This window comes from Amblyomma mixtum, chromosome 1, assembly GCF_055824585.1.
Source record: "Amblyomma mixtum isolate Tamu chromosome 1, ASM5582458v1, whole genome shotgun sequence".
NCBI classification, from domain to species: domain Eukaryota; kingdom Metazoa; phylum Arthropoda; class Arachnida; order Ixodida; family Ixodidae; genus Amblyomma; species Amblyomma mixtum.
This window is the reverse complement of record NC_143012.1, coordinates 304,023,261-304,046,593: the sequence shown is the minus strand read 5'-3', so window position 1 is coordinate 304,046,593 and position 23,333 is coordinate 304,023,261. Positions and strand designations below refer to the sequence as shown.

The 23,333-nt window shown below is 49.5% G+C and overlaps 1 protein-coding gene across 2 annotated transcripts in view; it reads left to right on the top strand.

Annotated features, from left to right (window-relative positions):
• Nucleotides 1-23,333, top strand: part of LOC149372257 (diuretic hormone class 2-like) — a 221,422-nt gene that overhangs the window by 162,701 nt on the left and 35,388 nt on the right. Inside the window, exon 2 of one of the 2 annotated variants that reach the window (XM_089566683.1) lies at nt 1,981-2,105. The exons of the other annotated variant lie outside the window; for it this stretch is intronic. The gene's annotated coding sequence lies outside the window, so the exon portion shown is untranslated. The remainder of the gene's footprint in view (nt 1-1,980; nt 2,106-23,333) is intronic. 2 annotated transcript variants of the gene reach the window in all.

The window sequence follows — 23,333 nt, the reverse complement described above, 5'->3', positions numbered from 1 at the left end:
GTGGCTTAATGATCAGGGCCCTCGACTACTGAGCCGCAGTTCTCGGGTTCGAACCCGGCCGCGGCGGCCGCATTCTCATGGAGGCGAAGAGCAAAAGGCGCCAATGTACAGTGCAATGTCAGTGCAAATTAAAGAACCCCAGGTGATCGAAATTATTCGGGAGCCATTCCCTACGGCATCTCTTCCCCATTTCTTCTCTCATTCACTCCTTATCCATTGCCTTACGGCGCGGTTCGGGGGGTGGTGGTGAAAAACATTTATTTATTTGAAGGCTTAAAAAGAAACGAAAATTGTGCAACAGCACTGCAGGCGGCCTTCAGGCTGCCGGTTGTGGCGTCCAGTTCGGGTGTCCACCGAAATATGTGATAATTACTGCGCCATTTGCTTTCCTCAAGAAACAACAAATTAGTTTTTGAAAAATGAAAGGCGCAGCACCTGCCTCACTTTTAGGTGGCCACCTCAAACGCACCGCAAGGGAAGGGAAGTGAGAGAAGAAAGGAAGATGGTTTGGTTTATGGTGTTTAACGTCCCAAAGCAACTCAGGCTATGAGAGACGCCGTAGTGGAGGGCTCCAGAAGGAAGGAAAAACTTTATTTTACTCTAGTCCTTTTTCCTGCGGTTTGGGGGCATCTTCAGAGACGTTTTCTCCTTGATTCTACCCCCAGGAGTCTTCTCTGTCGAAGTCGTCCGCCTCTAATCAGTGGTCGGTTGCCCTCAGTCCAGGGCTCCGCTGGCCACTGCCGCCCGTTGAGCTCGCTGTACCAGACCTTCTTGGTCTTCACAGCGGTCGCTGGACAGCAGAGTCTCCCACTGCTCCGCACTCGGGTTTTGTATTTTGGGGACCACGTCTATGTTTTGGCAGGCCCATGTGATGTGATAGAGAGTAGGTTTTCCGTCGCACCAGGGACATTTGTCCGCGTATATGGTAGGGTGCATTTTGTTTAGTATATATAGGTTTGGGAAAGAGCCTGTTTGTAATTGTCTCCAAGTCACAGCTTCCTCTCTGCTGAGAGATTTGTGCGGTGGGGGATATCGCAATCTTCTGCCTCTGTAGTTTTGTAGTATGGCCGAGTAATCCCTGGGTGCTGGCGCGAGTTCCGCGGGCTCGTCGGATGCTCGGAAAGTAATGTATCCTCGAGCTATCCTGTCGGCCTCTTGGTTCCCTGCCACCCCCGTGTGCCCCGGTACCCACACAATTTTGTGTGGTATCTTGTCGCTTTGTTCTTCCTGGTTTTTAATTCTGTGGCTCGCTGCGAGGAGTATACGGAGCGCGTGACGACCTATCCTGCCATTCATGTAATTTCGGCAGGCTGTTTAAGAGTCGGTGAGTATTGTTAGCGACCGCCCGGTTCTATAGCCCTCCGCCACCGCTAGAGCAACGGCTACTTCCTCGGACTCTGCAGCTGTGCAGCCTCGGAGAGACGCGCTGGTCATTTCGCGTAAAGACGAATCGACCACCGCCACCACAGCGATTTTGGTGTCTCCTCCTCTCCAAGACGCGTCTGCATACACGGTCGTGGCTTGAGGAGCGTATGTTTTTTCGATGAATTCGGCCCTCGCTTCTCTTCTGCCTCGATGGAAGTTGGGATCCATGTTTTTTGGTATTGGCGCTCCCTTGAGGGTCTTGCGAAGCTCGTCGGGGATCGTTGCCGTCCTCGTCATTTCTCGCATCTGCTCGCGGACTACCTGGGGTTCTTTAACGTTCACTGACAACGCACAGTGCACGGGCCTCTAGAATTTCGCCCCCATCTAAATTCGACCGCCGCGGCCGGGTTCGAACCCGCGTCTTTCGGTTCAGCAGCCGAGCACTACAAACACTGAGCTACCGCGGCGGCAGAAGAAAGAAGAAAGAGGTGCCTTCAGGTAAGGAGGGGGGGGGGCTCCAGAATAATTTCGACCGCCTGGAGATCTTGAACATACGCTGACTTCGCACAGCGTACGGACGCCTTTTTATATCTTTCTTTTTCTTTTTCTCCACAGAAACGCCGCCGCTGCGGCCGGTTTCGAACTCGGGTACTCCTGCTGAACATCCGAGCATCATACGTACACTGATATAAGGTGGGGTGAAAGAAGGGACAGAGAAAGAGGCCCACGCCTGGTGTGAGGTGAGAAGAGGGCGGATGAGGCGATATAGAACTATCTTGAATTTCTTTCACTCCTATGTTCATCTCCTGCTGGGTGTCAGTGCTGCCCACGTTGATCTGAGCCACGGTGCAGGACACAGCGCGGGAAGAGTGCTGTCTATGCACGATGTACCATATTAAGTACCGCCTGGAAAGTAGGCTCTGGTATCACTAAACCTAGTCCGAAATATCAGCGTCATCCAAAAGACAAGTAGTAAACGCCGCCGGCAAAACAAAAATATAAATTACCTATTTGTTTCTACAGAAGCGGCATGCCCAGCTCGCGCCTCAGTGTTCGAACAAGCTTTCTAAAGAAAAGTAGCGCAGTTGGCCAGACTACTCCGAGTGCCCGCTCTTGGCCTAGTGGTGGTGGTGGTGAAAAACATTTATCGTGCAATAAATTTTTACAGAGAGGTGATTGGGGTAGACCCTATTGGCCCTTTCCCCTAACAATACTAGGTGGAGCACCTATTCCGGGGCCCCATTGGGAAGCAACGCCGTCCGCGTCCGGTGAACCAAGGCCTTTTAGGTCTTTAGGTCCTGACAGCCGAGCAGGGTGGTGGTGGTGAAAACATTTATTACGAATGAGCAGGAGGTATGTTTGGATCAGCCCGTAAGGGACCGATCCTTACAAACACTAGGTGGAGGTCCCTAGTATGGGACCCCAGTGGCGGTTGCCGCCGCACGGGCGCGCCCGACTAAGGCTTGTTGGGCCTGTAAGTCGTGGCAGCCGAGCAGGGTCGCCTCCCAGTCCTCCCGGGTTGGGTTGGGGATGGGGGGCATAGCGGGGTTGGAGGGGCAGGCCCACACCATGTGATAAGTGTCAGAAGACACTGCACTACAGTGTGGGCAGCTGCCGCTAAAGGAGGGGTCAAAATGTTTTAGCGCTGCCGGGCACAGCAATGTATTGGTGAGAAGGCGGAGAAGGAGCCGCTCATCCGCCTTCTTCAGGCCTTTACATGGGCTAGGGTAAAGGCGATGACAATTTTGATAATATGTTGTAATATCTTTGAATGTATAGACCGGCGAGCAGGGCCGCCTCCCAGTCCTCTCTGGTGGGGTTGTGGTTGGGGGGGTATAGATGGGTTTGATTGACACACCCAAACCATGTGGAAGGTGTCAGCCACCTCCCCACAGAACTGGCACATGCCATCAAAGGATGTGTTGAAATGTTTAAGTACCGCCGGGCACAGAACAGTGTTAGAATTTTGATGAGGAGGCGCTCGTCAGCGCGATCCAGTCCCTTACAAGGGGCCGGGTAGCGCCGGTGCTCCTCCTTGTAGTAATCGGTGATGTGTTTGAATGTAAGGGCCAGATTGTCTGAGTGGGAGTAGGCTTGCAAGGACAGGGAGATAGCCCGGGGAGAGAGTGCGCGGGCGGCCTGATCAGCCTGATCGTTTCCTTGGAGTCCCTGGTGACCGGGGACCCAAATCAGGTTACGTGGAGTTGGATCTTCGCATCGGCAGCTATATTCTAGTATGCGCCAGGCAAGCGGGGGAGCCCAGCCCAACTCATAGTTCCGACAGGCCCCTCGCGAGTCGGTGATGATGTGTTTCGACTTGGGAGTAGTGAGAGCCAGAGCAATGGCAATCTCCTCCGCGATGGGTGCAGAGCGACGCTTACGCGTTTATGTTTCGTGTTACTCGAGTTAAGTGGACTGTTTACTGTTCTTGTGTGTCGCTGCGGCAGCAGCACCCTATAATGCTTTGAGAAAAATCTGGGCAAATTTCACGCCAGTGGCAAGCCGCTAAAATGGGCTTCAGTTGTTCCTGCGAGAAATAGAAATGCGTCTCTGGGAATTGCAAAGGGAGTAATTTAGTCTCACGCTCCTGCCGGAGCAAAACGGCTACAAGGCTGTACAGAGGCAACCCCTCCTAAAGATCTTGCTGAGGTCTTGCCGAGAGTCATGTTTGCGTCATGTTTTCTGAGTTCATTTGACAAGTTACGAAATCACGTGAACTGTAACAATTTTCGTTTGATTTGTGGCTCGATTTCAATATGAACCTCTTCAAAACTAGCAAAATCACAACAGAACTTGCACATACAATTGCATGCGCAGGGTTTGTGAACGCCATTATGACACCGACTGGTGCGATGATATCTTCCTCTTGCCTCGACTGTAAATAACAAACACTCAAACGACTGTTGAGCATGCTGGTACCCTGGTTTCTGCCGTGAGCGATCACTGGCTCTTTTTCATGCCCTATCGAAAAGAAAAGAACACTAAAAAAGTTTTAACATCAACCGTATGTAGTACAATCCATAACTGATGACCGCCTAGAATTATTCAGGTGTGATATACGCTCATATGATTCTTCCTTCCTTTTTGGAATAACCGATGCCAACGTCGCCTATATGAAATTCATGACGACATTTGAGTACAGATATCGGAAACACTTTCCATTCAGAAGCATAAATAAATCTAGGAATACCAGGAAGCCTTGGGTGGCGTCTCTTATTCATGGGATACATCAAAAAGAAACAAAAACGTGCTTTATCATAACTTTCTAAGCACCCGCCTAACTACTGATCTCATCGCATTAAAAAAACGAGAAATAAATTAAATCATGAACTTAAGCAAGCTAAGGCAGCATACTACAAGACACTGTTCACTGACGCGGTGAATAAATGTCCAGATGCCCTGTGGAGAGCGGTAAATAGCGTCTTAGGTCATGGAAGAAACAGTTTCTCACCTGTTCAAAACTGCGAGCTCCTTGGAAAGAGCTTGCTGATAACTTTAATAACCAATTCGTAAATTTTAGCTCACATGGGTGAGATTCTTCAGTGGTGGTCACACGGGCTGCATTATCATCAGACCTTTCTCTCAATAGAAGATGAGCACAAGGACTGAGCAACTTCTATGAACTTGAAAAATAACAAAGCCTTAGGTATTAATAATATTCTAACTGAACCTGTCAAATATGATTTCGAATCCACTGTCCCAGTTCTTGCTCGTATCTTTAATACTCGAGTCCAGTGTATTTCCAGATGAAATGAAAAAAAGCAGGGTCACTGCAGATTTCAAATTAAACTATAAAACTATAACAATAACTAAAGGACTATAAAAATTATATTGTCACGCGTCGTTCAGTACGTCAGGCACGGTTGGGTACGTCTAAGTAGGCGACGGCAGCGGACGTCGGTAGCAGCCCAAAAGCGGAGTTGTTGTTGTTGTTGTCCTCTAGATAATGGCGCGTACCCACTGCGGGGGATTGGCCAAGACACAGGCGGCAACTGATAGGTGCACAAAATGTTAAACAAGAAAATAATGATGGGGAAAAATAAAATAATTATCATAATAATAGTAATTAGGAAATAAATTAAAGAAACTCAGATGTGTAATTGAAATAGGCTAAACAAATGCTGTGAGATCGGTGACTGAAATAGAGAACGGGGCTAAATATTCCATGTTTCAGAAAGCTTTCGTTCCAGAGAAATATTGATCATGAGAAAGAGCAGAGCTTAAGACGGCAGCCGTTTAGTGTCTGTAAGGGAGTTTTGCATGGCGGAGAGCACATTCCAGTTGCTGTGCCCAAGGGAGGAAGCCCCAAGAGACAGAACAACCCCAGCTGACAGACTTAGACCTTGCTGTCGTAACGGAAGCTCCAGCAGGCGGCTCCGTAAAGAGGAGAAACGGCGGCAGTTCAACAAGAAATGATCTATCGTTTCGGGTTCTCCGCAGAACGGGCACAATGGGGAGACCGCCAGACCAGATCTATAAAGGTAGAAGTTTAAGTGAGGCACGCGACAACGTAGACGCGTGAAGGAAACCTCAAGCTTGCGTGATCGCCATCCTTTACTGCACCACGGGTAAAGGAGATGCTGGAATTCGGGAGAGGAGGTCAGAGCTGATGCTGCGAATTCTTTCAAGAGCAGATACCTGCGAAACCCGGCCGCCGTAATTTATGCGCTGGGTGGACGCACAGATACGACAGGGCCTTGAAGAGATGCCTTCGCCAGGGTATCGGCAACCTCATTCAAATGGATTCCTCTGTGCCCAGGCACCCAGACCAACCGTAATGAACACATGTTCAGTTCAGTTCAGTTCAGTTCAGTTCAGTTCAGTTCAGTTCAGTTTATTTCACCGGGGTATTGCATAAGGGGTGGGGCTACAGATATGACATGAGGTTTGGTTTAATCTAACATCAGCTGCGTTAACTCTTGGTGGAATCTTGATGGACAGGTAATGGATGCGACTTGGTGGGAAAGGCCGTTCCAGTCGGATGCTGCTCGGGCAAAAAACGAGGCCGAGAATGCGCTGGTACGGGAGCGTGCACGAACAACTTGGGGTGGACGAACACGTGGGGTGGAACCAAGCATTTGAGTAACCGCTTGCCACACACTTCGGCTTCTTTCTAAGGCGAGCGCGCGCGCATTCCGCGCTGTCGTGTTTCCAGAAGAACGATGACGACGAATGGACGATGTCAATATTTGCTAGGTTGTCACGTTGTTTTGATGCAAGAAATACCATTACTGAATGTCAATTTGGCTTTAGGAAGGCAAGCTATACGGAGACAGCGTTATTAACGCCCGAGGAACTAATACCGCACAATTTCGAAAGTAACATTTTCACTGGTCTCTTTATTGACTTCAGCAAGGCCTTTGACTGCAGTGATCACGGAATTTTAGATTAAAAGTTGTCCGCTTACGGTATCCGTGGTACACATCTCGCCTTGCTTAAATCATATTTGCACAACAGGAAAAAATCGGTTTATTTAGATCACGAACACTCCTCTTTCTTAACCATGTCAAGTGACATTCCTCAAGGAAGCGTGTTAGGCCCATTACCGTTTAACATCTATGTAAATAATATTGAAAATATTGATAACAATTCTACCTTTATAATACAAGCAGACGATAGCACTATCCTTCTCTCGGGTTCCGAGGCTAACGACGTAATCTCAAAATGCAATAAGCTACCAGATAAACTGCCTAGTTTGTCCATCGAAAATTATCCGAACATTAATCCAACGAAAACCAAAGCAATGTTATTTCGGGCCAAGAATAAAAACGTCAACTGAACACAGCCGCTTCGTAACGCTTATCAGGATATCCAATTCGTAAGTCAGCGCACAATTCTTGATGTCATATTTTCTGAGCAGCTTAGTTATGATCAATATGCATGTCACCAATATTCGCAACAAATTATCAGCTGTAACATAGTCACTGACTCGATGTCGGGATTTATTACCAACAAAAGTTAAATTACAAATATACAACACCCTTTTCCTGTCCCACATAATCTACTGCAGCCTGCTATGGGCAACTACGACGAAAGCGGTTATCACCAAACTACAGTGCCTACAGAAGAGAATTATGAGACAGGGGGCAAATAGATTATTTCTCTTCAACGCAAACTGCATTCAGAAAACAAATTATTAAACTTGAATACTGTTGTAATTTTCGAGTCCTACGCTTTATTTTTCCTCTCATGACTTCAAAACTTTTTAAAGAAATGTTGCATGTTTATTATCAAACTAAGGCCTCGTATATAATCGAAGAATGGTTCATTCCAACTGTCCACAATAATTATAAATTTCTGACACTGCAGTATTATTTGCCACATATACTAAATAAATACAAAATGGCACAAGAGCCCACAATGAATGACGTTCGATCCCTTTTCCTAAATATCGAGTAGGGTGAGAAAATTTTTGCAGTGTTACAACTAGGCTCCCTGACTACTTTTTCTATATTTCATGTGAATTTTGGTCTCTATAGCTTACCCCTTTTTATTCTTGCCTGTGTACATTTTAGACGCCTTTTACAAATGCACTTTTGATTGACAACTTTACATTCTTGCTTTGTATATGCAATGTTATGTCGTTCTGTTTCTGTACGGTTTATTGTAGTTTGTAGCTTGAGCATTGCTGTCAAATGCCACGCTTTTGTTTCTACTTTGCTGTTGTATCTTGAGTTAGTTGTACCGCTGTCTGCCAAGTGGCAGGGTTCCTCGGCCTTGTCAAGCTGTTCCAACAGCCTTAAGCCGTGGGACCCTTCTAGGATGTTTTCTGGGTAAATAAAGAAATGAAATGAACTAAAGATGCAGCTTGCAGTATTCGGCATTCGGTCGTTCTAGCGATGGTGCCGGCGCCACGCGGCCTCGTGTTGAAGCAGCAAGCTGGTGATAGGTCTCCGCGGTGAGGGCGAAAGCAACACTTCGAAGGGTGATGATGTGCGTCAGGTATTCGAATGCTGCTGCTATTCCATGGCTCGTGAAGCTATGACTGCTCGAAAAAGAAAATGTGTGTTTCTCAGTTTACTTTCTTCACGCTGCCAGGCCCGTCGTCAATGTTTTCCTGTTGAATAGTTTGTTCATTATGCCGCCGCGGTGGCTCAGCGGTTATGGTGCTCGGCTGCTGACCCGAAAGACGCGGGTTCGATCCCGGCCGCGGCGGCTGGAATTTCTTTGGAGGAGAAATTCTAGAGGCCCGTGTACTGTGCGATGTCAGTGCACGTTAAAGAACCCCAGGTGGTCGAAATTTCCGGAGCCCTTCACTACGGCGTCTCTCATAGCCTCAGTCGCTTTGGGACGTTAAACCCCATAAACTAACTAACTAGTTTATCCATTATATCGGTCACAGCGAATTTCATTGATTCCATTCGTTAGGGAGTAAATTTTAAGCGACAGCAACAGCACGAAAGCAGTGTACTGCTTAAAAAGAATGCTTATTTATTGCTGTGATCCTCCCCCCCCCACCCTCCCCCCCCCAAAAAAAAATAAAAAAAAAGTTGTTGCGTTCAGTTTTGGGCTTCAGTGTATTCGCCTCAAGAAGAGAAACTAGTCTGTTCGGCCCACCACGATTGCGAAAACGTGACGCTACTGCCGAGAATTTCCCATTCGGGTTTCTAGTACTCAATGCGCAAAGTGTCTGAATAACCGCGAATGTTTCTTGAATACTGGCATCAGGTAACTGCTCCATGGCGCCTTTCATATCTACGGCTTGTTCTGCGGCTGTTCTAATTTTTCCTGTTGTGCGAAGGTCGAGGACTTCACCAGCAGCACCTGTGAAACAAAAAGACGTAATACCTCTTTTGTTACCGCACACGTGACCAGAGCAAGCTGCAGATAAAGTAGCCGCATTTCACCTTGGTATAGCACCAGCGTGCATAAAATAAAAGTCCTTGCCGCACGGTAATACACCGCAAAAAAAAAAAAAAAGGACAATCAGCCTAGATTGCATGCACTGAGTTTGGTGCGTTTGCCTGCCTGCGTGGTAGCGATCCGATGCAGATCTCGATAAACATTTCGAAGGGCATGTAATGCTGCCGACCCAACCGTGCATACTTTAGATCTCTGACAGTGCCTTTATTTCTGCTGATTCGGCCGCCAAATCGACCACTAACGCTACCAGAGCGTCAGGGAGCCCCCTTCTCCTCTAAGGACGCACGCTTTAACAGCGGCGTCTTCACCGTCTCGCCCGCCGTGTTGTACTGCCGCATCCTCCTCTGCTTCGGGAGGTGGCGGGTTCGACTCCCACTGTCGGCCGCCTACCCACTGGTTTCTTCAAATGGGTACACGATTATCCCCAGGCCTGACACTGGGCTTTTCAGTGTGGATGGCTTAAGAAAGAACCTTGCACCTTCAAATCCCGTCCCTATTGAGCTTCAACAGGCTCATCCAGAAGAAAGAAAAGGAAACAAGGCCTGCTCCAAACGGATTTCAGTTGTTTCGTGGCGGAACGTATAACCGACCCATCAAAGCGAAAGTTTGGGCAAAGACCCTTTTCCCAAGCATTTCAACTCTGAAAAGCCGGGAACCGGGCCGAGAGAAAGCTTGTACCCAATAGAAAACCGGTGGGTGCTCGGCGGCACTGGGGATCGAACCCAGCAACTCCCGAAAGAGAGGCGGATGCTCCACCACAAGGCCACCGTTTCGGAACGACCGAATAGTGACCCCTTACGCTATAGAAAATTCCAGAGAGGAGGAATAGGAAAATTTTATTCGATGAAAATATTGAAGGTGAGCGCTGTGGTTGCGGTCCTCAATTCAGGACCCCGTTATTTTGTTGCTGCCCGCTGAGCCTCTACATCAGGCCCCGTTGCGGGGCCGGGTCCGAGCTTCAGAGCTCAGACCCGGTGCTCACAGGTCACCCCCCTATTGGTCTTGTGCAGGGTGAAAAATTGGCATTGCCTTTTGATTATGTTATCAGGGCCACACCATGTGGTAGTGTGTGACCGACTCTCAGCAGTAAGGGCAGTGTGAAGCATATTGCGTGGGGAATATGGCATGTAGTCGTGTATATGAGGGCAGACTCCCGTCTGTAGCTGTCGCCATATACTTTTTTACGCTTTGCTCAGGGATCCATATCCCGGTGAGTATGTTCTGCGGGTCAGTCTGCGATGTTGTGTAATGTCACGGAATATCCCCAGTGGGTTGAAACGTCGGGTGCATCTTGTGGGGCACGGTTAGCCAAACAACGGGCAGCCGCACGTCCTACGATATTCCCACGCAGGCCAGAGTGTCCTGGCGTCCACACGATTGTGACTATCTTTTTCAGTGGAGATTGTAGTAGGATTCACATAGCCGTCCTGTTGACTCTTCCACTGAGGGAGACCCTGTATGCGTTTTGAGAATCTGTGATAACAGGAGGCGGCTTTTGTCGGTGAGATAACTAGGCCGATTGCTATTTCTTTAGCTTGTGTGTTAGTGCCGTTGAACATGACTCCTGTTGCCACGCTCTTATCACTGTCTACTACTACTGCAGCCATTTGCTTTGTGGGAATTGTAGTCCGCCGCGTGCGTGTGACCGTTCACTTGTCATTTTTATGCACTTTCTCTAGGCTCAGCGCCCGCGCGATCCTGGTCTTCTTGTGAAATTCTGGGTCCATGTTACACGGCATGGAGACTACCTTTATGAATTGCCGATGGGTACGAGGGATGACTTGCTGGGTTATACCTGGGAGGTTGTACTATGAATCCTTCGCTTTCCCGCTCTCCCCTCTAAAGACGAACGCTTTCAGCGGCGCTATCGCCGCCTCGTTGACCATGTATGTACTACCACACCCACCCCAGCTTCTGGAGGTGGTGGGTTCGATTCCCACTGCCGACCAGCTACCCACCCGGCCTGGTGCTCAGATTTCCAGGGTGGATGGCTTGTAAAAGAAGCCTATGCCTACGAATCCCGTCACTCTGAACTTGAACAGGCACTTTTGAAAAAATAAAAAAGGGCTGCAAACGGGCTTCCGCACAAGGCGGATTTGTTTGACGCCGAAACGAATCACCGACCCGCAGAAGGAATGGTTTGGCCCCAGACCATTTTTTCAAGCATTTAAATCCTTCAAAGCCGAGCACTAGGCAGGGGAAAGCTTGTACTTATTAAAAAGCGCCTGGGTGCCCGGCGGCACTAGTGATCGAACCCAGCACCTCCAGAATGTCACGCGGGTGCTCTATCAGGCGGAAGGCCACCGCTTTGAAACGATTGAATAGAAAATTAAGAAAAAGGAGGAAGAATCTATAGATCGGCCAACATTTTTTATATATTTAGCCATTTTTTTTCCGTCCATCAATGCATACCCCCTTTATACCCTGAGGCAATAAACATCGCTTTAAAACAATCTTTAATGAGGACTGAATGGCACTTTGCCTTCCGTATCGGAAAAATTCGGGGTAAACGGGTTAACAAAGTACAGATTGCATCCTGCTGAGAAGGCTGGCTTGGCGAGCGTAGTACCACAGAGAGCGCAGAATGCTTTTTCTAGCCAAGCCACTTCGGTGCCTCCGTTGCGTGCGTGTAAGTTCCAAACCGGGCTAGTTCCACGACAGGCGCCGGATGGGCAGCGTTGCTCCGGTGTCGCAGACCCAGCACACAACTGGCTCTAGAGCGACCTCTCCGCAGACACACGCGTTCCACTTTGGCGCATAAGCGCGTCATCTGGCAAGGACGTCCTCCGTGGGCGCAAAGTCAGCGCGCCCCTTGCAGACATGCATCTGGGCCATACGGGGCAATCCTTTAGGTCAGGGGTTCTCAAACTTTTTTGCTTGGAGGAACCCCAAAAGCCTTCAATAAGTCCCCCCCCCCCCCCCCCCCACACCCCGCTTTCACTTACCAGCAATGTTGTCGAGTGCATTTTTGCAAAGAGAGAGTTGCAAAAGTTAAATGTTTATTGCACCGATTAATACAAATACTAATGTGATGGGTGGTACTGCTTCCCTTTTGAAAGCAAGTCAAAGTGTGGCTCAGCAGCACTGAGAGCCAGTCTCATATCAGCTGCCGGGTCAGGGCCAGTGAGGGTTCTCGCGGAACACAAGAAGACAGCCCGCGGAACCCCTGTGTTCCGCGGAACCCAGTTTGAGAACCCCTGCTTTAGGCAATGAGTAAGGGTTCTCGAGGAGCGGTTCTTGCCATCGCCGCTTGCCTCTATCCTTGAACTCTGCATGAAGTCCGCGAGGTTCCTGGCGAAGGGACGCACCAATGCTGAAGAGCACCGCCACTGCTCGGAAATTCTGTCGCTACGGGAAAATAAAAGTACCCTTTTAGATCAGTCTGTGCAAGAACAAGTCTCAAATGTAGATTCTCGAGACACAAGCATCAACGGCTGTTTTCAAAGCAAGACACCGGCCAAGTACAGAACGGTCGTAAAAGCGCAGTCCATCTGCATGCAAGACGATTCTTCAGTGGGCTGGGGCACATCGGCAGTTCCTTTGCCGACCGGTACAAGGAACAACCACACAATGCATTACAACCGGCTGTACAGCTTTTATTTTCTTACCCACGCGGCGGTGGCTCAGTGGCTACGGCGGTTGACTATTCAAGCCGTGGCCGCAGGATCGTAGCCCGGTGACGACGGCAGCATTTCGATGGAGGCGAAATGCAAACACGCTCATGTGTTGCGCGATATCAGCACGCGTTCAAAGAACCTCAGGTGCCCTACTCCATATGGCCTCTCGCAGCAAACGTACATCTTACCCGGCCCTTTGGAGTCTTATGTACCCAGGGCAATTTTCAGACAAATGCGCAAACTGTGAACTTAGGGCCACCTTGGACCACATACTATGGGAATGTCCTCATGCCCTCCGGGAGGGACGAGGTATAAACACAAAAGATCAATGGGAGACCTTACTACTGAGCTCCGACCCGGCGACTCAGTTACAACTCGTCCGACTGGCCGAAGCCGCCGCCGAGAGTCAAGACCTTTCGGCCGTCGTCTAGGCGGGTAGCCCTCTGGCTACCCTCTGTCGGACATTAAAAGTTTTCCTATCCTATCCTATCGAGCGTCTTAAGAAAGCGCACCCATTGTAGTGGTCGCGCCAAGGTGGCGCCGCCATGTGTCACGCGTCAAGACTTAGGTAGTGGTGTGTGTGGTTTAATCAGTGACCATAAGAAGGAAACAGAGCTGACGCATTTAGGGCGAGCAGATAAACGGCGGCAGGCGAAAAGATGGGGGAAAAAAAAGAGGATAGACAGAATTAAGATACGAAACTAGCAAGTAATAGAGGATAAATGTAAGTAAGCACGATCTGTTTAACTACAAGTAAAATACATCTGCATGTCATCGTACATACGTGGTGGCTCGCTGTCGGAGAGGACACTGCCCTGCAATGCCACTGTCGGCATAGCCGACGAAAGCAGACTCCCCCTTTGCCAGTCACACAACTGGTGTCTTTCCTCCCCGATATGGTGCGCCAGGCATCCTCATGCATTCGCCGAAGCGCACTATTAAGGCGGAAGCCTATAATGCCTCACCGTTGTAAGCAGGAGCTGTCGACAGAAATGTCGCGCTTTTCAATTGGTCGAAACGGTCGTGACGTCACAGTGCGCGAATTTAAATCGGGTCCAATTGTACTTTGGCTACTAACCATGCAACCAATTAAAGGGATCGTATAGTGATGCTCCAAGTAAGTTTGACTAAGTTTAGTTAATTGCTTAACCAATTAGTCTAATTAACCTTTATAGTCAGGCCACATCAATAAATAAAACCGAGTAAGAAATTGGCCGAGCTTGGGAATCGAGCCCCAGTCTCCGGAGTGCGAGTCGAGCACGCTACCACTCCGCCATGCCAGCACGGTGGTTTCGAATGAACAAAGGTGCGTCCAGTGAATACGGTGTCTTCGTTCACTCCCATCTTCCTCCCTTCCCGTTACGGCGAGGTTTAGGTGTCCACTGAGATATGAGAGACAGATACATTTCCTTTCCTCAAAAACCAATTTACCGGCGAGCAAAGCGTATTTGTCCGCGTTTCAGATTGGTCCAAATTGTCGTGACGTCACCGCGCGCGAATTTTGACAGGTGTCCACCGAAATATGTGAGACAGTTACTGCGCAACTTCCTTTCCTCAAATACAATTTTCGACTAGTGTCTACTCAGATATGTGAGACAGTTAATGCGTAATTTCCTTTCCTCAAATACAATTTTCATTTTCTTTATTACGGCCCCTCTTTCTTCTTTCACTCACACTTCCTCCCTTCCTGTACGGTGCGGCTCAGGTGTCCACCGAGATGACAGAGAATTACAGCCCATTTCCTTTCCTCAAAAAGTGTTGCGTTCAAAGGGCAACGCATCGCGACGAACGGGTGGTGGCGTTCCTTGGAATCCGTGGCAGCGCTACAACACGCTGTCGCGTTCCACTCCTCAAGGCGAAACTTGAACGTCATTAATTGGCAGTTAATTAATGCACCAACAAAATGTGCAGTGAACAATACCCTAGCAGAATGCAGCACTCAGGCTTTCGCCTTTCAGCACTTTAGCCGCTAAAGTTCCTCGTAATTTTTTTGCGAGGTTGTCACAGCCGTGGGAGTTGTTCCGATCTAGAGGAACGGGATATTCTCCCCCATAAGTGGTAAGAAATTCCTGTTTGTCTTTATATCTAATTAAAGTCCCCACCCACCTTGACACCCTGGCAGGTGGCAGTTAATGGTTGATCGTGAGAGTTCGTTCACCGTTGTCAGCGCTAACGCATGCAGCCCACAACTCTCTCTCTCTCATCACCCCACGTACCTATAAGCGCGATTCAGGTGTCCACTGACCCAGGGAGCTAGTTATGCGCACTTTCTTAACACAAAATGATCGGAGTATAAACCAACGCCAATGTACACAACAAACGCCGATAGCCTATGGCTTCAGAGCCCCGTTTAGGGCACAACCCGTATATTCCCTTCGGGAGAGTTTGGCGGAGGGGCGGGGCCAACAGCCATCCAAATTTAGCGGCGGCGCGGTCAACCATTTTGTGCCGAGGCGCCCGAAGCTCTCCTTGGCGGGCGTGCTAGCGCTGCGCCTCTGGCGAACTTTTATCGAAGAAAATAACCGCAAATAACGTGCGTATTTGAATGTTCACAGAAAGGTAGCCTTACAGAAGCCGAGTTTAACATGCTTCAAAAGCAGGATTGCCTGGGCGTGCGCCAATACGCTCTGTGTTGCGGTTCTGGTTCGCGGCAGATCTGCAGTTGTGTGCCAGCTTTGTGGGCTGCGAGAGTTTATTTCATTTTAACCGCATAAACCAAATGAACATTGTTTTTTAGGCGCTTAGGTGTCGTACGTGCGGCATTTCGTTATGTCGGACGCTTATGTCGGACGCGGCGCCGTGCTCGATTCTTGTCGCCTTGCGGGAAACGGTAAAGTGCGAACCCTTTTTAAGCATGAAATGCTTTTAGCCCCCGTTGTCGGCAGTGTGGTGACGTCACGCCGAGACCGAGAGCCATCATCCGGGCACTGAAATGCACTCATCCGGGCACTGAAATGCACTCATCCGGGCACTGAATTCCAGTCATCCGGGCTCTGAAACGAGAACATCCGGGCACCGTACGAGACTTAACGAGATTTAACGAGACTCTCTAAGCCCTCCTACGCGACCGGCATGCAAGCGCCGGTTGGTCTCCAAAGGAGTCACAAATAGTAACTGCTGCCAGTGCCTTTTCAATGTTTATCAAGATATCAGTCGCTGTGCGTTTGATAATGCACGGAATTATAATTTCCGATTTCTAATAACGCGTGCAAAAAGCAATAAATGCCACGATACACTTCGTTGTCATACGTGATCTCTTAGGGGCTTCGCGCATCGAAGCAAAGCCGAACAGGCGCACAGGGGCCCGGGGGAGAAGCGCTGCGTTCAAAGGGCAAGGCATCGCGCCGAACCAAAGGCCGAACGGGTGGTGGCGTTCCTCCCTTCCATTACGGTGCGGTTCGGGTGTCCACCGAGATGGCAGAGAATTACTGCGCCATTTCCTTTCCTCAAAAAACCTTGCGTTCAAATGGCAAGGCATCGCGCTGAACGGGTGGTGGCGTTCCTCCCTTCCATTACGGTGCGGTTCGGGTGTCCACCGAGATGGCAGAGAATTACTGCGCCATTTCCTTTCCTCAAAAAACCTTGCGTTCAAAGGGCAAGGCATCGCGCTGAACGGGTGGTGGCGTTCCTCCCTTCCTGTACGGTGCGGTTCGGGTGTCCACCGAGATGACATTAGGCCCGTAAACATTTCATGCTTACTCTACTCTCGGTTACGGGAGAGGCAGAGATTTTATAATAATGCAGAACTGTATAGGAATGCAGCGCGTCAAGAGCCACTTCTTCTGGCCTGGCCTTTCCTCCAGCGTCGCTAAATACGTCGCATCTTGCCCGCTGTGTCAGCGCCGAAAATGGCCGACGTCATGCTGGACATCTGCAGCCTCTACCATGCCCCGCCACGCCGTTCGCCGTCGTCGGCATCGACTTGTACGGCCCGCTTCCTCTCTCTACGCGAGGTAATCGTTGGATACTCACTGCCGTCGACCATCTGACACGCTACGCCGAGACCGCAGCCTTGCCTGATGGATCGGCGCCCGAGGTTGCCACATTCTTCCTCCAGTCCATCGTACTGCGGCACGGCGCCCCTCAGGTGCTTCTCAGTGACCGCGGCCGGACGTTCCTATCGAGCGTTGTTGCCGAAGTTCTGCAAGCTTCTTCCACGCTTCACAAGATGACGTCCAACTACCACCCCCGGACAAATGGTCTTACTAAGCGGTTCCATCGCACCCTGTCAGATATGATTGCTATGTACCTCGAACCTGACCACCGGAATTGGGACGCAGTCATTCCCTTTGTCACTTTTGCCTACAATTCTGCGTTGCAACGAACCACTGGTTACTTCCAGTTTTTACTCGTTTACGGCCGTTCTCCCACTACCCTTCTCGATGCCTCTTTCTTCTCGACGCCTGCAAACTCCTCACCGTCTGTCCCCGACCAGTTCCTCTCCCGCTTGGCCCGGTGCCGCCACCTTTCTTGCCTGAACACGGAAGCCTGCCAGGAAGGCCGCAAGAGTCACTACCTCACGACTCACCGCGTTGTTTCGTTCAACCCTGGAGACGAGGTCCTGCTTTGTAACCCTCTGCGGACGCCTGGTCTGTATGACAAGTTTCAGCCCCGTTTCATTGGTCCCTACTTGGTGCTCCGCCAAACTTCCCAAGTTAACTACCGCGTCACTCCTGTTGATCCTCCTCCGGACCGCCGTTACATCGGGACTGAAATTGTACACGTTTCCCGCCTCAAGCCTTTCATTCGGCGCTCTGCATCAGACTGATCGCGGCCAGGCTGGCCGCTTCGGCCCGCGCGGGTAGTCGTTGTTGTTGTTCTTGTAGCCTTTGACAGAATGGCACATACCCACACTGGGGGATCGGCCAAGAATCGGGAGGTAAAGGTTGGTATTTCTGCGAGTTCGAGCAGCCCACTGCGCTGCAGGCTCCCATTGCGATCTCCGTGCTGGTCCGCGATAGGTTACACGGCCGATAAGTGCACGAATAAACAGCAAAGATGCAGCAGGGCGGTCACAAGGGAAGCGCAACTGCTGACAGCACCACCGCCTGCACAGCGTCGCGAGCAGCCTCGGCACAAAATGGCGTTGGCGGGGCGGAGGTGATGGGTTGCCAGACACGAGTGCAGCAGTTGCCAGACTGGCGGCGAGATCAAAAAACCGCCGAACTCTCCCGAAGGGAATATACGGGCACAACGTTGTCAATGCCAACGCATGCAGCGCACGCCTGTCGCTACCGTCACGTAGCTTAAAGCACGATTGAGGTGTCCACCCCACTGTTCCAAGAGGGCAGTTATGCGCCTTCACTCTGGTTCAGGTGTCCAGTGAGATGTGTGAGACATACTGCGCCTTTCCTTTCCTAATATCTAATAATTTAATCTCCAGAAATGCTCGTTTCGAGCCGATGGAGTCGTAACGCAGCGGCCATTGCAACAACTGCAAGCAACAATTGCATGCAAGCTTCCTCTGCGTGTGCGCTAGGCGCGGTTCTGAATGGTGGCGCCCAGTCTAAGTACCGGGTGGGTGAAACGCGTTTTCGTCTGATCTTTTCATTTCGAATTTTCAATGTGCAATAACTTTCGTTTGCATGCTCCGATTTCAATAATTCTTTTTGCACTGGTCTCAGGAACGCATGATAAATCATATTAATGATATCAATCAGTACCGAGGAAAACATCGCAGTACTCATTTTTCCCGACCGCGGCGGCTGAATTTCGATGGAGGCGAAATTCTAGAGGCCCGTGTATTGTGCGATGTCAGTGCACGTTAAAGAACCCCAGGTGGTCGAAATTTTCGGAGCCCTTCACTATGGCGTCTCTCATAGCCTGAGTCGCTCTAGGACGTTAAACCCCAATAAACCAAACCTAACCTTTAAAGCGCACTAAGGTGTCCAATGCTGGTTACAACGGCGACGGCGACAGCGACTCCGCGAAACGCAGAAACGGGCGTCCAAGAGCTTCGCTCTGAAACACTTCTAGTTCGCATGTTTCTGCATTCCCGGCCTGCTCATCTTAACATGCATGGATCGTATTCGGACAACCTTAGTAGGTTGCAAGCATAACTCGAGCCGCGAGCATTGAGGTCTAGATAAACGCGACCTTTTGCACTCCTATGCGCACACGTTGCCTCGTTCGCTTGGGCTGCAGTGTCCTTTCCGTGAAGCCCCGCCCTGCGCTTCAAACTTCTGCGCCTTATCTCGCACTTTGAGCGCTTTTATTTTTGTATTTAGAAATCACCAGCACAGCCGTTGCTCACGTCACAGGCGACGAATGAATAAGTGGTGCATCGATAACGCACAAAAGAGGTCGAAACACATTACATGCAACGCAGACGGAGGCTGGAAGCTGGCATCTGAATATATGCACTATTCTTACAAGCAGCTCTTATATATGCAACACTTGCCAGAAAGATAATGCAGCACGTGCAGGAACAGCTTAAAAATAGTCCGGCCTGCTGCATTCATTAGGCGTATACTTGCGTCAGAAAAAAAGACGCTCAACGAACGTCTGTCTACATATGCGCACGCCAGATCCATTATGCATATAGGGAGGAAGCATCGCTTCAACAAGAACGAGTAAAGGAGTTTTAACAGTGAAGGAGACGCATTTCTTTTGAAATCTAGAATGGAGTGAAAAATAGATTTTCATTTTTTCAGATAGCGAGCCGAGGTGATTTGACTCGAGCGGCGGGCATTTCTCTGAGAGGTTGTGATTCTTGAGTGACTTGTGTGTAATAAAAGTAGCAACAAGCGATACTGTTCGATACCGGTGTGTTACACGCCTTGCAAGCGATACGACACGGTACGAGTGCCTGTGCAGAGTATTAGCGCTGAAGGAATTTGAACTGCGCATCTTCTCTCAGCGTAACGGTATACAAGATTTGTTTTAGAGCGCAGCTCTTTGGCGTCCGTTCCTGGGTTTCGCGTCGTCGTCGGCCTCGTAACCAGCTCCGCCCCCAATGTCACGCTTTTCAATTGGTCGAAATGCTCGTGACGTCACAGTGCGCGAATTTCAAATGGGGCCAATTGTACTTTGGCTAGTAACCATGCAACCAATCAAAGGGATCGTATAGTGATGGTGCAACTAAGTTGGACTGAGTTTAGTTAATTGCTTAATTAATCAATTAGCCTAATTAATACAGAGGAGAATGAAGAGGTCAGAAGAAAAGAAAAGACGCGCGCCGCAGCGACAACAGCGTCCGCGGAAGGAGACGCTGCTGAAAAAAAAACAGATAAGTACGAAGCCGCGTTCCCTCCACCACCACGCACTTCCCCACTCAGTAAGACGTTGCTCGTTTCATATACTTTGTGTCGAACATCCTAGACAGTTCCAACAATTGACAGGTTAATGACAGAACACGATGGATAGAAATACAAGAATATAAATATGAAATAGCCTAATTAACCTTTCTAGTTAGACCGCATAAATCAATAAAACCGAGAACGAAATTGGTCGAGTTGGGGAATCGAACCAGGGTCTCCGGAGTGCGATACGAGCACGCTAGCCACTCCGTAATGCCAGCTGAATGGTTTGGAATGAACAAAGGCGCGTCTAGCTAATACGGCGTCTTCGTTCACTCCCATCTTCCCCCTTTCCCTTACGGCGAGGTGCAGGTGTCCACCCAGATATGCGAGAGAGATGCATTTCCTTTCCTCAAAAAATAAATTTACCGTCCAGCAAGGCGTACAGCCGAATTGGCGATGGCGTTCTGTGGACTCCCTGGCAGCGTTGCAAGACGCTGTCGCGTTCCACTCTTACAGGCGAAGCTTAACATGTTAACCACACATCACTAACACACGCAGACAGCCAATGGACGCGTCATTCGCTGGCAGCACTTGATTCATCATTCACAACCACATTCTTAACGTACGCTCCCTTGCCGCACATGCCAAGGACGTACACCACGATCACATTCTGCGCCATTCCTCTGTACTTTGCTTTGCTGAAACCTGGATGGATCCCGAAGAGCCTCTCGAAATCATAGATTTCCTATACTGCTGTGGTGCTTGCAGAGACCACAACAGAGCGGCGGGAGTCGCTATCTACTTGCGCACAGGTCTCTCTGCAATACCAGTCGAAATGTTTGGCACGTCACATGAAGTTGGCGAACTGTGCGCCGCAAAGTTGCCCAACGGCTTGCTGGTAGTAGCTGCCTACTTCGCCCCTACCGCACTCACGAAAGACGTCGTGCACTTCCTGCAACTCGCATTAACCGTCCATCGATCCACACCGATGTTAGTAGTGGGGGACTTTAATGTTGACATAAAGACAAACAGCAATTTCCTAACACTTATGCGGGAGAACATCCCGTTCCTCTCGCTCGTAACGCGTCCCACGGCTGTGACAACCTCGCGAGGCACTTGTACAGATCTCGTCTTTGAGAATCAATCATTGGTGTAGCAAGTCGAACATATATCAGTCTATTTCTCCGACCACAAAGCTTCCTTCATGACTGTCAAGAACTGTTAGTGGAGTCTTTGTTAAAGGAATACGTGTGAAAAATAAAAAAAAAATTCTGTGATAGCACATACATGTGTTGCTCGATTTCTTTGCCTCAATCTATCGAAAAGGTGAAACAGCTTATTTGCTGCGCTCAAATTTCGCATTAGGAAGTAACGTAATCGTCGGTAATTTTTTCTTTAGTTCTCTAATCCACTTTTATGCAAATGTAAATTGGTTTTTGAGGAAAGGAAAATGGCGCAGTATCTGTCTCACATACCTCGGTGGACACCTGAACCGCGCCTTAAGGGAAGAGAGGAAGGTGGGAGTGAAAGAAGAAAGAGAGAAAGAGGTGCCGTAGTGAAGGTCTCCGGAATTATTTCGACTACCTGGAGATCTTTAACGTGCACCAACATCGCACAGCACACCACCTTTCTCTAACGCTTATCATAAGAAGGTAAACAAACGTAGCCTAAAAAGAAAAAAATGGCTGGCGGTTTAGTATTGCTAAGGACGACATAGTGTGCGAAAGCACAGTTTTTTGCAGGTGGACTTCACCGCAACGTACATGAAAGCACGATTGAGGTGCCCACTGACTCAGGGTGCCAGTTATGCGTGTCTTCAACTTTTTAATCGTCAATGCCAATTTACTCAGTGTATGCCAGCAGCCTAAGCTCAGTGCCGTGTTTCTGCAGCAATGACGCCAACGCTAATGCGCATTGCTCGAGTGGCGTGTTTCTGATACAGCGTTGTCCACGCCAACGCATGCAGCGCACATCTCTCTGTCACTGCCGCCACATAGCTCAAAACGCGAATGTTAGTTTGATAGTAGTATTAGTTTATGAAGAAGGCGATGTGAAATGCACAGCGCGAGAGTGTGTTGCAGTTTAACATGAGGCGTGTTCGGCTGCGGCGATAGCCTAGTGCTCTCGGTGGTGGTGGTGAAAACATTTATTCAGAAGGGACAGGAGGTGTTTGGATCAGCCCGTAAGGGACCGATCCTTACAAACACTAGGTGGAGGTCCCTAGTTTGGGAGCCCAGTGGCGGTAGCCGCCGCCCGGGCGCGCCCGACTAAGGCTTGCTGGGTCTGTAAGTCGTGGCAGCCGAGCAGGGTCGCCTCCCAGTCCTCCCGGGTTGGGTTGGGGATGGGGGGAATGGCCGGGTTGGAGGGGCAGGCCCGCACCATGTGATAGGTGTCCGAAGACACCGCACTACAGTGCGGGCAGTTGCCGCTAAAGGAGGGGTCGAAATATTTTAGGGCTGCCGGGCACAGCAATGTATTGGTGAAGAGGCGGAGAAGGAGCCGCTCATCCGCCTTCTTGAGGCCTTTACATGGGCTAGGGTAAAGGCGATGGCTATCTTAATAGTAGGTTGTGATATCTTTGAACGTATAGACCGGATTAAAATCGGGTTCCTGATCAGGTGGGGAGGAGAAAACACCCGGTGAGAGAACGCGCGGGCGGCTGCGTCTGCTGCCTCGTTTCCTGCCAACCACTGATGAGCAGGGGCCCATATGAGGTAACGGTGTGCGGGGTCCGTATCCAATTTTGGTATATTCGATAGGCTAGGAAGGGAGTGCAGCCTTGTTCGACGTTCCGACAGGCCCCTCGCACAGTGGCCAGCGAAGCTGATCCGTTCGCGTCGCCGCAGGTTTGAATGCCAGTCTGCGGATATTTATTTTATTTATTTTTATTTACTTCTTTCACTTGGCACAAACCAAGAAATATCGCAAGATCTTGCGCGGGTTTACCCTTCGGAATAGTGTTCTCGCAATAAAAACATCAGTCGAAGAGAATCTTGTAATCAGTAAGAAGACGAATTGCGCGTTTCCCGCATAAGGCACTTCATTTTCAGGCTTTATACCTTGCAAAATTAAGGATAAAAATGGAGCTTAATTCCTTCTGCCGAAAATACAAAATTAGGTGAAAATTCGGCTCTTCGTGAAACTGCTGTCCTATTTGGGATTTTGTCAGGTTATTTGTAGAATGAAAACAAAAGCGAGCCTTTGTTTTGTGCCAGATATAGTAAGGTTGAATTAAAAAAAGAACAAG